A 14230-nucleotide genomic window follows, 5' to 3' on the forward strand; every position below is an offset into this window, starting at 1 on the left:
TACAAAGCAAAGAGAGAAGCGTTTGGGGTGGTACGCGGTGGTGTGAACCTTGGTGCAACCCTAACCCTAACCCGCTTATAGCTGGCCAGAAACGGATCAGTACAATTCTTAATATTCTCCGTTCTCAAACGGGGTCGTATTGTACGCTTAGTGGTTACTATAGTTTTACTCGTTTATCTGACTCCATTTAAAATATAATTTAGAAATTTGGGTTTGCAACTTACGCGGACCTCGGGAGTGATTACATTCGACTTGTACCTGCGCCACCATTACTCAATAGATGCTCCCGGGATTAGCATTACTGCTGAAATCTCAGTTCGGTGGAGAACTCAGAGGCTGCCGGTCCAGTCAACACAATACTTGCAAACCTGCCCTGATAGTTGCGAGCCCAGGTCGGCGTAGCATTAACTGGGCTCCTTCGAGCTAATTTGGCAGGAACCGGCGCTATAACGCCCATGGGTTCCCTTCGCACCAGATTACAAGAGCCGTGCGTCGCCCGACCCTTTAAGGGACAGAAATTGCTGGCCGCACAGCTTAGAACTACCACAGGTGTACCGCCCCGCCGATCGGTCGGTCTTCGGCCACCATTTCCCCCTGAGTATTTCAGTTGTAATTTAGGCTGAAAAGGTACAAGATGAATTAGAGTCATGGAGATCACGCAAGTTACAAGCAAAATAGTTTATTCGCAGACAGGTAGGTTATTAGCTTTAGAATATCACAATCAAGTATAAAATATACAAATTAAGAATAGAGATAGAGTAAATAATCATACCTAGCCTGCTTGGACTACACACAAACACAGAGTATAGAATATGCCGTATGGAAAGTCGAATACGATCTTCCTGATACTTACATACATGTACAATATGCTGTGTGGGAAGTCGAATACGATCTTCCACTGCTACACATACATACATACATACATACCCAAGACATGTTGTGTGGGAAGTCGAATACGATCTTCCCAGATTGGTCTGTCTCCCTTGCTTTTATGCCAAATCATACGTTTGGAACCAGGCGGCAGTGCCATAAATCAACCCGGAGGGGTGGTCAAATCTGGAATTTAGACCCCCACCCTTGGGGGTTGTTGAGTAGGGAAAATGAGATGATTACCAGGAGAGGACGTGTAGGTTTTCCCTTGGGATACTGAAACTATAGTTTATTAAATTCCATTTGGTATGAAATGTATCTCATCCGATTCCATGATTTTATCAGATCACATCCATACCAAACAGATTACCCTTATGTTTTATTATGTTGCAGTTATCATGAAACTTCCCTCCTGATTATCCATTTTACATGCAATTCCTGTTACCATTACATAAGACTTAATGCAATAATACAAGGATCACATGGGCAATGTTTTCAAGGTGTTACCGGGTCTATTTACTATCTTAATAGCAGTTTTGAATATTTAATCTAAGAGAGCAGTCACCGGTGTAATGACAGCAGTGCCCAAATGAGGGCACTGTGGCATTGTCCGGAGTCTTCCCCCTTGGAAGTGACCAGGTATGGGGTCACAGGGAGGTCACCAATGTTCGGGAGGATTCTTTTCCCATGACCCAACTGGCCTTGGACCACTCATACATCTTAACTCCCCAACAGGTAGTCTAAACAACATTGAAACCCCAGCTCTCAGGCCCCTCACACATGGCAGCCCTTCCTGACCTTAACCACCATGCTACAGGCCGCCCCATCATATCTATGAATGCTGTAGTTGGGAGTTTTCATGATAACTGCATTATGCTGTAAATATGTCTTTGTGCCTCTCATGGTAATATACCTTTTGGATAAACCTGATTTGGGTGAATGAAAGGAAAGGAGACATTCCAGACTGTTTGGTTTCTTCTCCTTATCTCCGAAATCCAGGCCTTAGATCTAAAAAGTGAGTCACCCATCTATAATTTACAGCCAGGCCCACCCGGCAGGGGCCTAAAACACATGGCTTCTACAGAGACAGCTTTTGCCCAGTTTCCCCTCGGCTCCTGAATGGTTGTGATATCAAAGGTAGACTGTTACAAAAACTAGACCATTACACCAGTCGCACTGAACCAATCAGAATAACACCAAACATCAACATATGACCTGGGATTATCATGAAACATCTTTCTACCATCTCCAATATTCCTGTTCTGGAATGTGAGAAAAGGGGGGCCTCCAGGGCCCAAGAAGGCGCCTCTAAGAATCCTTCTCTAGCTCTCCCCCACAGGCATGTGTGCCAACGGTGGGGGCTAACAATGTATACTCCAGGAGGGGGAAGTCAGCAAGCTGACCAGCGCATGAGACCAAATGTTACTTATGACTGGCTTACAGATTCCCCCCTATGGCCCCGAGGGACAAACAACACAGTTCCAAGGGGTCACTGTGAAAGCCGTGGCTGTACATGTAATTCCCTGCGGATGCTTGGGGTCTCAATCCCGACAGCGTTGGCACCTGCAGGGGGCTGAGCACCGAAACAGCAGGGGTAGAAGATTTTAGGGAGTGGAATGAGGCTGGTGATGACGGACCCTCAGAATACCCAGTCCCACCAGTCCCACCATATGTAGGCATCCAGGGCAGAGCTGGTAGAGGAGCTAGCCCTGGACGACCCGTTGCACCAGGTCCATTAGGTCAGTCAGAGACCACGCACACTGTCCAGAAATAGTGTCCTTCCACCACAGAGAGATGTCCACCTCCAGCGGAATTCTCCTCAGAACGCAGATCTGACCCATTACGAAGTCCTCAATCACTTCCAGTCAATCAAGTGACTCGCTGGAAAGGTCAGACCTTCATGCGTGAAGGAGCTCATCTCGCTGATAACGTACGACTGTGGGTGAGACACCTGGACGATCTCAGCATGGCCAGACAAAAACTGAACACCAATACATTTGGCACAAAATGGGAAAATATTGTTAGACATATAATAATGACAAGATGTTTCATGACAACCAGTGCGAGTAGTCAATATGGTCTTCATGTCCCTTATAGAGATATGCACCAACACGGTGATCTAATTTAAATACCTGATTCTTCACTCCTACGCAGGTTGAGCGTATGGTAGTGGAATTTAGATCGACCTGTTTTAGGTGAATCAAAGAAAAAGAAACCAAGAATCCAATATAGACAGTACAACTATTTATAGTAAACATACAAACAATACATAGACACATTAATGAAGTGGATAAAGAATATTTTATCTTTGTTCTGACACAATCCACCTATGCCAGCCTAAGGCCTCAATGAATTCCCTTACGACATGACTAGGGTTCTTGTGCAGACAAAAGTCCAGAATATCTTGCTGGCAGCAGCAAACCAACCCTTGGCATATGTTCTGCAGGCTAAGACACGCTCGATGGTATGGGTCTGATGGACAAGTGAACGGCTAATAGAATGGAGCGCCTGCGCTTCAGATCTAACAGCCGTGAATATATTTTTTGTAAACTATGAATGATATGTTTGAGACCAGTGATCATCTGGTTTACCAAACTTGATGAAATTTAGGATAATTAATTATCCTATAAGTATTTGGATGGCACGTCTGCCTAAGAATTCAGGAACTAAATTATCGAGCTGTGCCTGTAGCCATGCATACTACTATATTGCAGTATATCGCATGCAGAACAGAATACTGGGACGGTTAAAACTAACATATACCAAACACAAGATGTATAACGCAGCTATTTGCTTCAAAATATAAACATTTATGCAGGGTGAATATCTGCATAAATCCATATGTCAAATTAAAGAATGATTAAAAACAATAAAAATATACACATTTATGCAGGGTGAATGTCTGTATAAATCTGTAATCAAATTAAAGAATTAATCAAAAACAACATCAAAACAAAACAATTCATACACTCTCTCAAGATAAACCATTGAGAGTGCAGGTTCACTGCTCTTACAACAAGAAACACCACACGTGACAAACACTTAGGGAAGGAGAGACAAGGGCAAAGGGAGCAGTGAGAGCTGTGAGGGGGGGCAGTGAGGAACTGAGAAGTTTGAAACTGTGGGGGGAGTAGAATGACCCATAAATCAGTCCTTGCCAGAAAATGACCCCCGCTTGTTAGGTTTTATGCCCAGAAATGTAAGAGGAGGAATTGCTTCTTCTCCTTTACTCTTAAATTTACTTAAGCATTTTTCATTTGGAACACCTTCCAAAATATAAGACAATTCAGTGTTATTGGGCTATAAAGACCTCTCCTGTTGTAAACATCTCACCATATAGGCACCGATGCCACAGGTCACTGTAAATCAGTGAAAACTTTAAAGGGTTCATTTCATGGCATTAACTGATTTATCTAAGGTCTAGAAAATATTCTAATATATATATAGTTTGTGTTAGTGGGAGAAACCACACAAACATACAATTAGATTTAGGTACACACATGCCTCAGTTAATCTAACTGGCATTCAAGTAAGTATATTAGTATTATTAACTAATAATTCTTAAAGGACATGCACAGACAGGCAGTATACCGTATATAACAATATAAATTATCTGCATTCACAGTGGTGCAACTAGAGCACACAAAGTGAAGCAGAGGAAACTAATATGGTACACCAAGATGCACTATACATTTTGCCTATGCCTAAATAATTTAATTTATCCGATAGGACAAATGATGTAATCCGGGAATTCATCCTTTTTATTTAAGAATGTATCCCCACTAGGGCAAAGCCTATGTGACATCTATTATAGAACATTTAGTAGATTTAATTTTACATATGTCTATAACAAATATTTCACAAACTATTGCCTATGCATTTAATTATAAGTATACAACTGTTGCCAATACAGGTAGCACATGCCAGAGGACTCAGTTTCCAGCAGCTCAGAAAGACAGAAATTCTGTGAGGCGACACCCGACCCCCAGTCTCAGAGGTCTAGACATAGGCACCACGTGCAGAATATTCCCCAACCTTGTAGCAGCGTATCAGAGGGGTGGAGACTTATATCTGCTGTGGCACCCAGCGGCCCTATGACGTAACATCGGGCCTAGTATACAGAGATATCGCAACCACTGATACAGGCCTCAATCACTGAGACTTAAAACTGCTGCTCCCTACGGACGGATACCCGATAGTCTCAAGTCTTGTTATAAACACCATACTTGTTATACCCACCACAGTCAAAGGGCTTGAGACGTATACCCGCCGTGGAACACAGACACCCTGGGTTCAGTATCAGCACTCTCCAGACTCTGCTTCTAGGTCTGGAACCTAGAACCTAGGCTATGCCCCTGATTCAGCACCCAGTTGCAACTTATAACAATTTCTGCAATTATAATGGAGAAACTTGCCACCTTTAACGGAGCTCAAGCTTACTCCAAAATTAATATTATATATGCACATCCTAACAGACCGCACACATATATGTATTAATCAACTTTCAAAGCTTACCAGTTCATAAACCACTCATCCCTTCACACAGTTCTAAACACTTTTACCTTCTCTGTGACATGCTTGTTTGCAAACATGTTGCTACCGATGCCTACTTGCTCTTTAAGCTAATAGCCACAGCAACACAGCGCCGTTACAAAACATGCACATCAACATTTCTCTCTTTACCTCCTCCAATAATTACGTTACATACCCTGAGAGGTAGTAACCTGCAAATATGACTGGATTCTACGGTCCCAGCCCTGTCCAGGATATTTCGATCCCCTAAACAGTATACATGCAGTAAAATAACACAACTCTCCCTAACATATGCCGATATGAAAGAAATTATGCTACTCACCACACCAAGGACAGCAAAACCAGATGGAAGAAAAACCACACACCCGCGGTAACGGGTATCATGCCGGAATGCAACACCACCAGAAGGAGCAAACTTCAGACACCTCACCCATTGTAAGCCTCAGCAGACGAATCTCACATGGATGAAAGCTGTTCAAGTCGAGCTTACCAACTGTAAAACTCCAGATTTCACACACATGCATGAAATTTGATCACATCGGCAGACAAATCTTAAATGAATGAAAATTTGATCACGTAATGAAATTTGATCACGTCGGACAAATCTGATATGAATGAAAATTTCCATCACGTCGGACAAATCAGATATGAATGAAAATTTGATCACGTCGGGGTCACCAACTGTAAAACCCCACAGCTAACCCAATGACGGAATTTAGCGGGGGCCGAAGGGGGTTTTGCGTGCTTGTCCGTTGCTGGGAGAACATTAGTTGGGTTAATTATTATCCTCCGTACAAGAACAGAGCACAATTATGTTTAAGAATATACTGGGTCCGTTGCCATGGGTCGGATATGGATTGACCTGCCCCATATCCCGCTTATAGCTGGCCAGAAACGGATCAGTACAATTCTTAATATTCTCCGTTCTCAAACGGGGTCGTATTGTACGCTTAGTGGTTACTATAGTTTTACTCGTTTATCCGACTCCATTTAAAATATAATTTAGAAATTTGGGTTTGCAACTTACGCGGACCTCGGGAGTGATTACATTCGACTTGTACCTGCGCCACCATTACTCAATAGATGCTCCCGGGATTAGCATTACTGCTGAAATCTCAGTTCGGTGGAGAACTCAGAGGCTGCCGGTCCAGTCAACACAATACTTGCAAACCTGCCCTGATAGTTGCGAGCCCAGGTCGGCGTAGCATTAACTGGGCTCCTTCGAGCTAATTTGGCAGGAACCGGCGCTATAACGCCCATGGGTTCCCTTCGCACCAGATTACAAGAGCCGTGCGTCGCCCGACCCTTTAAGGGACAGAAATTGCTGGCCGCACAGCTTAGAACTACCACAGGTGTACCGCCCCGCCGATCGGTCGGTCTTCGGCCACCATTTCCCCCTGAGTATTTCAGTTGTAATTTAGGCTGAAAAGGTACAAGATGAATTAGAGTCATGGAGATCACGCAAGTTACAAGCAAAATAGTTTATTCGCAGACAGGTAGGTTATTAGCTTTAGAATATCACAATCAAGTATAAAATATACAAATTAAGAATAGAGATAGAGTAAATAATCATACCTAGCCTGCTTGGACTACACACAAACACAGAGTATAGAATATGCCGTATGGAAAGTCGAATACGATCTTCCTGATACTTACATACATGTACAATATGCTGTGTGGGAAGTCGAATACGAGCTTCCACTGCTACACATACATACATACATACATACCCAAGACATGTTGTGTGGGAAGTCGAATACGATCTTCCCAGATTGGTCTGTCTCCCTTGCTTTTATGCCAAATCATACGTTTGGAACCAGGCGGCAGTGCCATAAATCAACCCGGAGGGGTGGTCAAATCTGGAATTTAGACCCCCACCCTTGGGGGTTGTTGAGTAGGGAAAATGAGATGATTACCAGGAGAGGACGTGTAGGTTTTCCCTTGGGATACTGAAACTATAGTTTATTAAATTCCATTTGGTATGAAATGTATCTCATCCGATTCCATGATTTTATCAGATCACATCCATACCAAACAGATTACCCTTATGTTTTATTATGTTGCAGTTATCATGAAACTTCCCTCCTGATTATCCATTTTACATGCAATTCCTGTTACCATTACATAAGACTTAATGCAATAATACAAGGATCACATGGGCAATGTTTTCAAGGTGTTACCGGGTCTATTTACTATCTTAATAGCAGTTTTGAATATTTAATCTAAGAGAGCAGTCACCGGTGTAATGACAGCAGTGCCCAAATGAGGGCACTGTGGCATTGTCCGGAGTCTTCCCCCTTGGAAGTGACCAGGTATGGGGTCACAGGGAGGTCACCAATGTTCGGGAGGATTCTTTTCCCATGACCCAACTGGCCTTGGACCACTCATACATCTTAACTCCCCAACAGGTAGTCTAAACAACATTGAAACCCCAGCTCTCAGGCCCCTCACACATGGCAGCCCTTCCTGACCTTAACCACCATGCTACAGGCCGCCCCATCATATCTATGAATGCTGTAGTTGGGAGTTTTCATGATAACTGCATTATGCTGTAAATATGTCTTTGTGCCTCTCATGGTAATATACCTTTTGGATAAACCTGATTTGGGTGAATGAAAGGAAAGGAGACATTCCAGACTGTTTGGTTTCTTCTCCTTATCTCCGAAATCCAGGCCTTAGTTCTTGACCCTAAAAGTGAGTCACCCATCTATAATTTACAGCCAGGCCCACCAGGCAGGGGGCTAAAACACATGGCTTCTACAGAGACAACTTTTGCCCAGTTTCCCCTCGGCTCCTGAATGGTTATGCTATCAAAGGTAGACTGATACTGTGTATCATGAAACATCTTTATACCATCTCCAATATTCCTGTTCTGGAATGTGAGAAAGGAAGGTGCCTCTAAGAATCCTTCTCTAGCTCTCCCCCACAGACATGTGTGCCAACGGTGGGGGCTAACAATGTATGCTCCAGGAGGGGGAAGTCAGCAAGCTGACCAGCGCATGAGACCAAATGTTACTTATGACTGGCTTACACACACCTATAATGAACAACATGAAATATCAATTCAGATCATATAAATCACCCTATGTTGGATCCAACAACCCCAAAAAATATATATAAATGTCTTTTTGATAGGAGATCTCATTGAAGAAAAATGGAAAAAAGAAAAAATAGCTTGAGCTGAGATGAGTAGTAGGGGGGAAGGTTTTGCGTGTTTCAATTCGAAAGTTCTGATCATATGATTAGAACATGTCCCGTCCTACCACACTCTTGTGGGGAAAAAAATCAGGGGGGAAACCAGCCAGGATAAGTTCAAAATAAACCAAAACAGCTCTTCTTATAAATCTTCAAGATGTCAGTCAACTTCTACTTTACTCTACGAGTTCTGTGTATGTATTAACCTAAGTGATTATAAGCTATTTGTCATAAATCTTATCAAATGCCTCTGTCTAATCTCTGTATCTGGGTAGATGGTGTCAGTGTGGGAAAAAGAAAAAAAAGATTGTTTCTCCTCAGGAGTAGGGTTTTAGGGAGTGTCTACAAATACCCAACTACTAATACTAGTGCTAAAGTGAGGGACTATTCACTTTAAGTAGGTGAAACTAATGAGGGTTACACAAGTACACATTTTGATGAGCAACATTTGGTGAAGATCCGAATGACTGAACGTCAGAGCGTTCCCATATAAATTTGACCCAGGTATGAATAAAAAAAACAAGAACATCTTGGTGTGTGTCGAGTTCAGTGAGAGTCGAGGGGCTGTCTTGCAGTAGTAGAGAAATTGATAGTAGAGTACAGAACTTGGTCCGCTGGAGGAGGTGTCCGTGTGCACTGCTGTAAATTCACTACTGAGTACAAACAGACGCTCCGCTCCAGCGCACTGTCATCACTCATTGGTCTGCCATTGGTCACTTCTTCGTAGGTCGGTTCATTGGCTGCTGGGGGCTGTAACAGGGCGGAAATGATGGTAAGCCTTGACTTTAGGAGCATTCCTAAAGGCCTTTAGAAACATGAATGAAAGTGTTAACCCTTGTGTAGCCTTAACATTCTGTATACTCCCCTTGTCCTAATGGTCAAAAATGACCCGCCCTCTCTAAACCCCTAAAATAAAGCAGCTTAATGTTATTTTAAACCCCAAATCTATTTTGCATGTAGAAACAACCTGTCACTCATCACAAACTATGACATCAAATTTCAAGTTTAAATTGATTTTATTTTCATTTCTTTGCTGTTAAACATAGTGGCTGGCATTTTTGACCCTTAAGACAACACAAGGGTTAAGACTCCTTATATTATGCATATGGCTGTAGACTTTATAAAAGTGACAAAACCACTACCCATGTTATTCAATGCAAGGCAAGTAAAAAATATAAAATATATTATTTTCTTTGAAAAGTTCATGAATATTTTAAAGGGGATGATAGATTGCTTGGGAATTTCGAAGAAGACGTCCTCGAAATCAAAGATCAAAGTACCTTTTCCCCTTTGTCTGCCACAGCTGGTCTTATGTTACCTGAAATGAAATGAAGTTTAGACTCATGTGACTGCAAACATGTACAAACTAAGCAGCAGTGGTACCATTTAATTATATGAATATTGTTTTATTATAAATAGTTATGGCTACAATGTTTGAAGAAGCGTAGCATTTCAGTGATATATTTTACACGGTAAAAAAATGTTTTGTAGTCTCACCAGAAACTCAATTTTGAACATTAAAAGTTCTGTTTTTGACAAAGTGGTACATGAGACCACTCTGATTTTTATTATCATAGGGGTGGCAAGCATACTAACTTAAGTAGCCCACATGACAGTTGCTGTGTTGCTGTTTATTCTGAGGAAGAGAATTAGTAAACTAAATACAGTTGTATTCAAATAAATAGCAGTGCGCTAAAAAAAGTGAATAAAGTGCTAATATTTTGAACAGCTTTTAGGTCCATAATTTAAATGTCGTGGAAACATTACACAATCAATACCAAATCAAAACATGAACAAATTGTATCAAGTCTGCATTATTCTTTTACTGGAAGCAAAGAAATGGAAATATTGAACTGTTCAAAAAATGGCAGTGTCAACATTTTTCTCTTCAAACTCAAACACTTACTGTATAAACTGAAGAACTCTTTCAAGATTTAACTTCACTTTAAATTACTGAACTAATACTTAGTTGATAACTGCTGCACATCTGCATTGCATTGAGTCAACCAACTTCTGGCACCTAGAAACTAGGTATTTCAGCCCAGGATGAACAAACTACATTCCACAGTTCCTATGAATTCCCATACCATGATTTTTGTGCCACAATGCTTCACTGTCTTTACAATGTACTGTGGCTTGAATTCAGGGGTCATCTGATGTACTATCAACAACCACTAGATCCGAAAAGACCAATTTTACTCTTATCAGTCCACAGAATGTTACGCCATTTCTCTTTGGGCCAATCGATGTGTTCCAAATTTTAACTGATTCTGCTGTTGTTTATGTTGTTTTTTCAACAATGGTGCTTTATGGGGGCTTCTTGCTGATAGCTTAGCTTCGATTAAACGTCTTCTGACTGTAACAGCACTTGCAGATTATTGTAGATCATCTTTGATCTTTCTGGAGCTGAATCTTTGCCATTTGGACTATTCTTCAGTCCTAGACCCACTTCTTTTCTCTCTTTACACTTGTTCCCTTGCTCCTGTTATCAATGCACATGGTCTATCCTACCACTGCTATGCGGACGATACTCAACTCTTCATCTCATTCCCACCATCTGATACATTGGTTTCAGCCCGTATCTCTGCTTGCCTGAGTGACATCCAGAGCTGGATGGACAACCACCATCTAAAGCTCAACCCAGGTAAGACTGAAATGATATTCATCCCTGCTATTTCCTCTCCCCATCTGGATCTCTCCATTTCCCTCGGAGATACCGCACTTACGCCATCACCCTGTGCAAGGAACCTTGGCGTGGTGATGGACAGCAGACTGTCCCTCTCTGAGAACATTGCGGCGGTGACCCGGTCATGCAGGATATTCCTCAACAACATACGGAGAATCCGCCCCTTTCTCACCCCCTACTTGACCCAGCTCCTGGTCCAAGCGATGGTTTTGTTCCGTCTGGACTACTGCAACTCCCTCTTGGCTGGCCTCCCAGCGTCCGCCATCAGACCCCTCCAACTTATCCAGAATGCTGCAGCTTGTCTGGTCTTCAACCTTCCCAAACACTTGCATGTCATCCCCCTGCTTACTTCCCTCCACTCGCATCAAATTCAAAACATTGGTGCTAGCCTTCCAAGCAGTTAAGGGGTCTGCCCCAGCTTACCTCCAAAAAATCATCAGACCCTACACCCCTGCCAGACCTCTTTGTTCGGCCTCCACAGGCCACTTGGCGCCTCCCCCTCTCTGAACTTCCACCTCCCGCTCACGACTACTGTTTGTTCTGGCTCCATGGTGGTGGAATGAACTCCCAGTGGAGGTCAGAACAGTAGAATCTCTTTCCATCTTCAAGCGCAAACTGAAGATTCAAGCTGCACCTCTCCATGTCCCTCGCTACCTCCCTGTAAACCTTAATTGTTGTCTTTCTGTGATATTTACTTGTGTATCAGGATGTTTAGTTTGGCTAGGTAAGCAGTGTTTGGCTAGGTAAGTGGTTTGTTCATACATTTGTGTGTTGCGGTATTACAATTAAAAAAAGAAAGAAAAACAAAATAAAAGAAAAAAAAGATGATCAAATAAGCCCTGGTCCTTATCTTTGTTGTGCAGGTAGCAGTTGAAATTGTACTTCCCTCTAGGGTCTTTCAGCGCACTTATCCCGGGTTATGGGGTTGCACTGTTGTACGTTGCTCTGGATAAGAGCGTCTGCCAAATGCCATTAATGTAATTTAATGTAATATATATACACCCTCAAATTAAAGCTGGCCATCTGCACTTTAACCTCATATTCATTGTTTCATTTCAAATCCAATTTGCTGGTGTACAGAGCCAAAGGAACAGAAATTGTACCACTGTCCAAATACTCATGGACTGCTCTGCACAGAAGCAGCCATCATGGTGTTCACTCTGTCCTTTTCTTTAGGTCACGCCAGAACATGACTTTACCACACCCAATGTGATAACCACAAGTGCAGTCACCAAGGGTACAACATTTACACATGGGTGTATTTGGTATTCACAATACATACTTCCTCAAAGAAAGAATGAACAAGTGAAGCTTGAAGAAGTCAATCTCCAAACCGTAGAGAAAAGTCTCCAATAAACAGCGAGCCCAAACTTTATGTGTTCTTATTCTAAACTACCCTGCAAGTGAGCAGCCATCAAGAATAATCATACCTTTTCCACACAGAAAATAGACAATTTCTGTCATATAATGATGAACTTACGTTTGATCTTGCACGTGATAAGAGCAGCCACACAGCAGAGCAGGAGGAGAACCCCAAAGGAAACAGCGAGTGGGACCAACATAGACGGAGACTTCCTATCACTGAGACAAACACTCACATGATCGGTTATGTCAACATATTCATTTACACTGGTGACTAATGGAGAGTGCTTTGTTCTAGGTTATCCATCTGTGCTAGTGGTAAATGGAAGGCATTTATATAGCACCTTTAGCCAAAGCGCTGTACAATTGATGCTTCTCATTTACCCATTCACATACACACAGCAACATTGGCTGCCATGCAAGGCACCAACCAGCTCGTGAGGAGCATTTGGGGGTTAGGTGTCTTGCTCTGCGACACTTTGAAACACACAAGGCCGGATCAAACTGGTAAACGACTGCTCTTAGCTCTTATGTCGCCCATAATGAAGCTAATGGCTATATTGATGATTACATTTATCAGAGATTCAAAGAAAATATTTCCTGCAGTAACCTCTGAAAAATAATTTGTACTGTTTAATGTTTGTTATTTTTGTTTAGAATTTTTTATTATGGTTTACTTACGAATGGTTTGTTCGATATGTTGATCCTTCTTGATTAATTGAACTCCAGATTCCATTTTCTGTTGTGGATGCAGGAATTGGTTCTACTTGAGCCTTGACTAGACATGCAAAAAAAGTTAAAATGATATGCATGAAATGAAATACATATCATTAATAAATTACATTTGAATTACATTTGACTTAAAGTATCCTTTCTGAAACCATGATGCAGTGACAGTACACTTACCTGCATCAACATTCAGGTTCACTGGAACCCGATTATCTTTGTGGGAGGAAGACTGCTTCACTCCACAATAGTACAAGCCAGTGTCGTTTCCTGTGAGGTTTCTGATGGTGATCACAATCTCTCTGTTGGAAGGGTCATCTCTGATCTGAGTTCTGTCTTCTCTTTCTTTGTCATGAGTGTTCACCTCGGGCCTGCAGCCATCCGCACCTGAGTCTTTACACCAGTATTTAACACTCTTTGTGTAATCTGCAGCATACTGACATGTGATGGTTTGACTGCTGGATGCCATGCCAGTTACACTCACAGGCCCCCAGAGATCAGGCATGGTATCACCTAGAGGAAGGTTAAAAGTTTTAAAACTTTAAAAGTTCCTTTGAAAAGCTTCTTTAACCCCTTTGTGCAAGCCTGTGGGCATGGTGCCAGCTGCTTAGCTCTGACATTCAACGTTCTATGAGAGCAAGCAACCAACTCTGTGTCCTACTGTAGCTTCATTAGAAAGCAATGCGCGATGCTTAATAATTTATACAGAGTTTCTAAGTGTGACCATTACTGTGTAGTTCGGCCAGTTAATCCCCTTTGTGTAGATTTCATGAAATAATGAATCCCCTTTGTGCTATTGATGAAATAATGAAATATTGAGTAAACAGTGAAACGGATCAATTTCCTGAATCATAAACT

The 14230-nt window shown here is 42.1% G+C and overlaps 1 protein-coding gene and 1 long non-coding RNA gene across 2 annotated transcripts in view; both read right to left on the reverse strand.

Moving 5' to 3' along the window:
* The window catches only part of LOC133138612 (polymeric immunoglobulin receptor-like), a 192544-nt gene that overhangs the window by 158742 nt on the left and 19572 nt on the right, over nt 1-14230 (reverse strand). The window lies entirely within an intron of this gene.
* LOC133138753 (uncharacterized) lies at nt 9251-12643 on the reverse strand. Its single transcript, XR_009709761.1, has 3 exons — nt 11457-12643; nt 9879-9916; nt 9251-9348 (listed from the first exon to the last, which is right to left on the reverse strand). It is a non-coding gene; the product is annotated as an uncharacterized LOC133138753 (long non-coding RNA).

Source organism: Conger conger, chromosome 10 (assembly GCF_963514075.1).
Source record: "Conger conger chromosome 10, fConCon1.1, whole genome shotgun sequence".
Taxonomy (NCBI): Eukaryota; Metazoa; Chordata; class Actinopteri; order Anguilliformes; family Congridae; genus Conger; species Conger conger.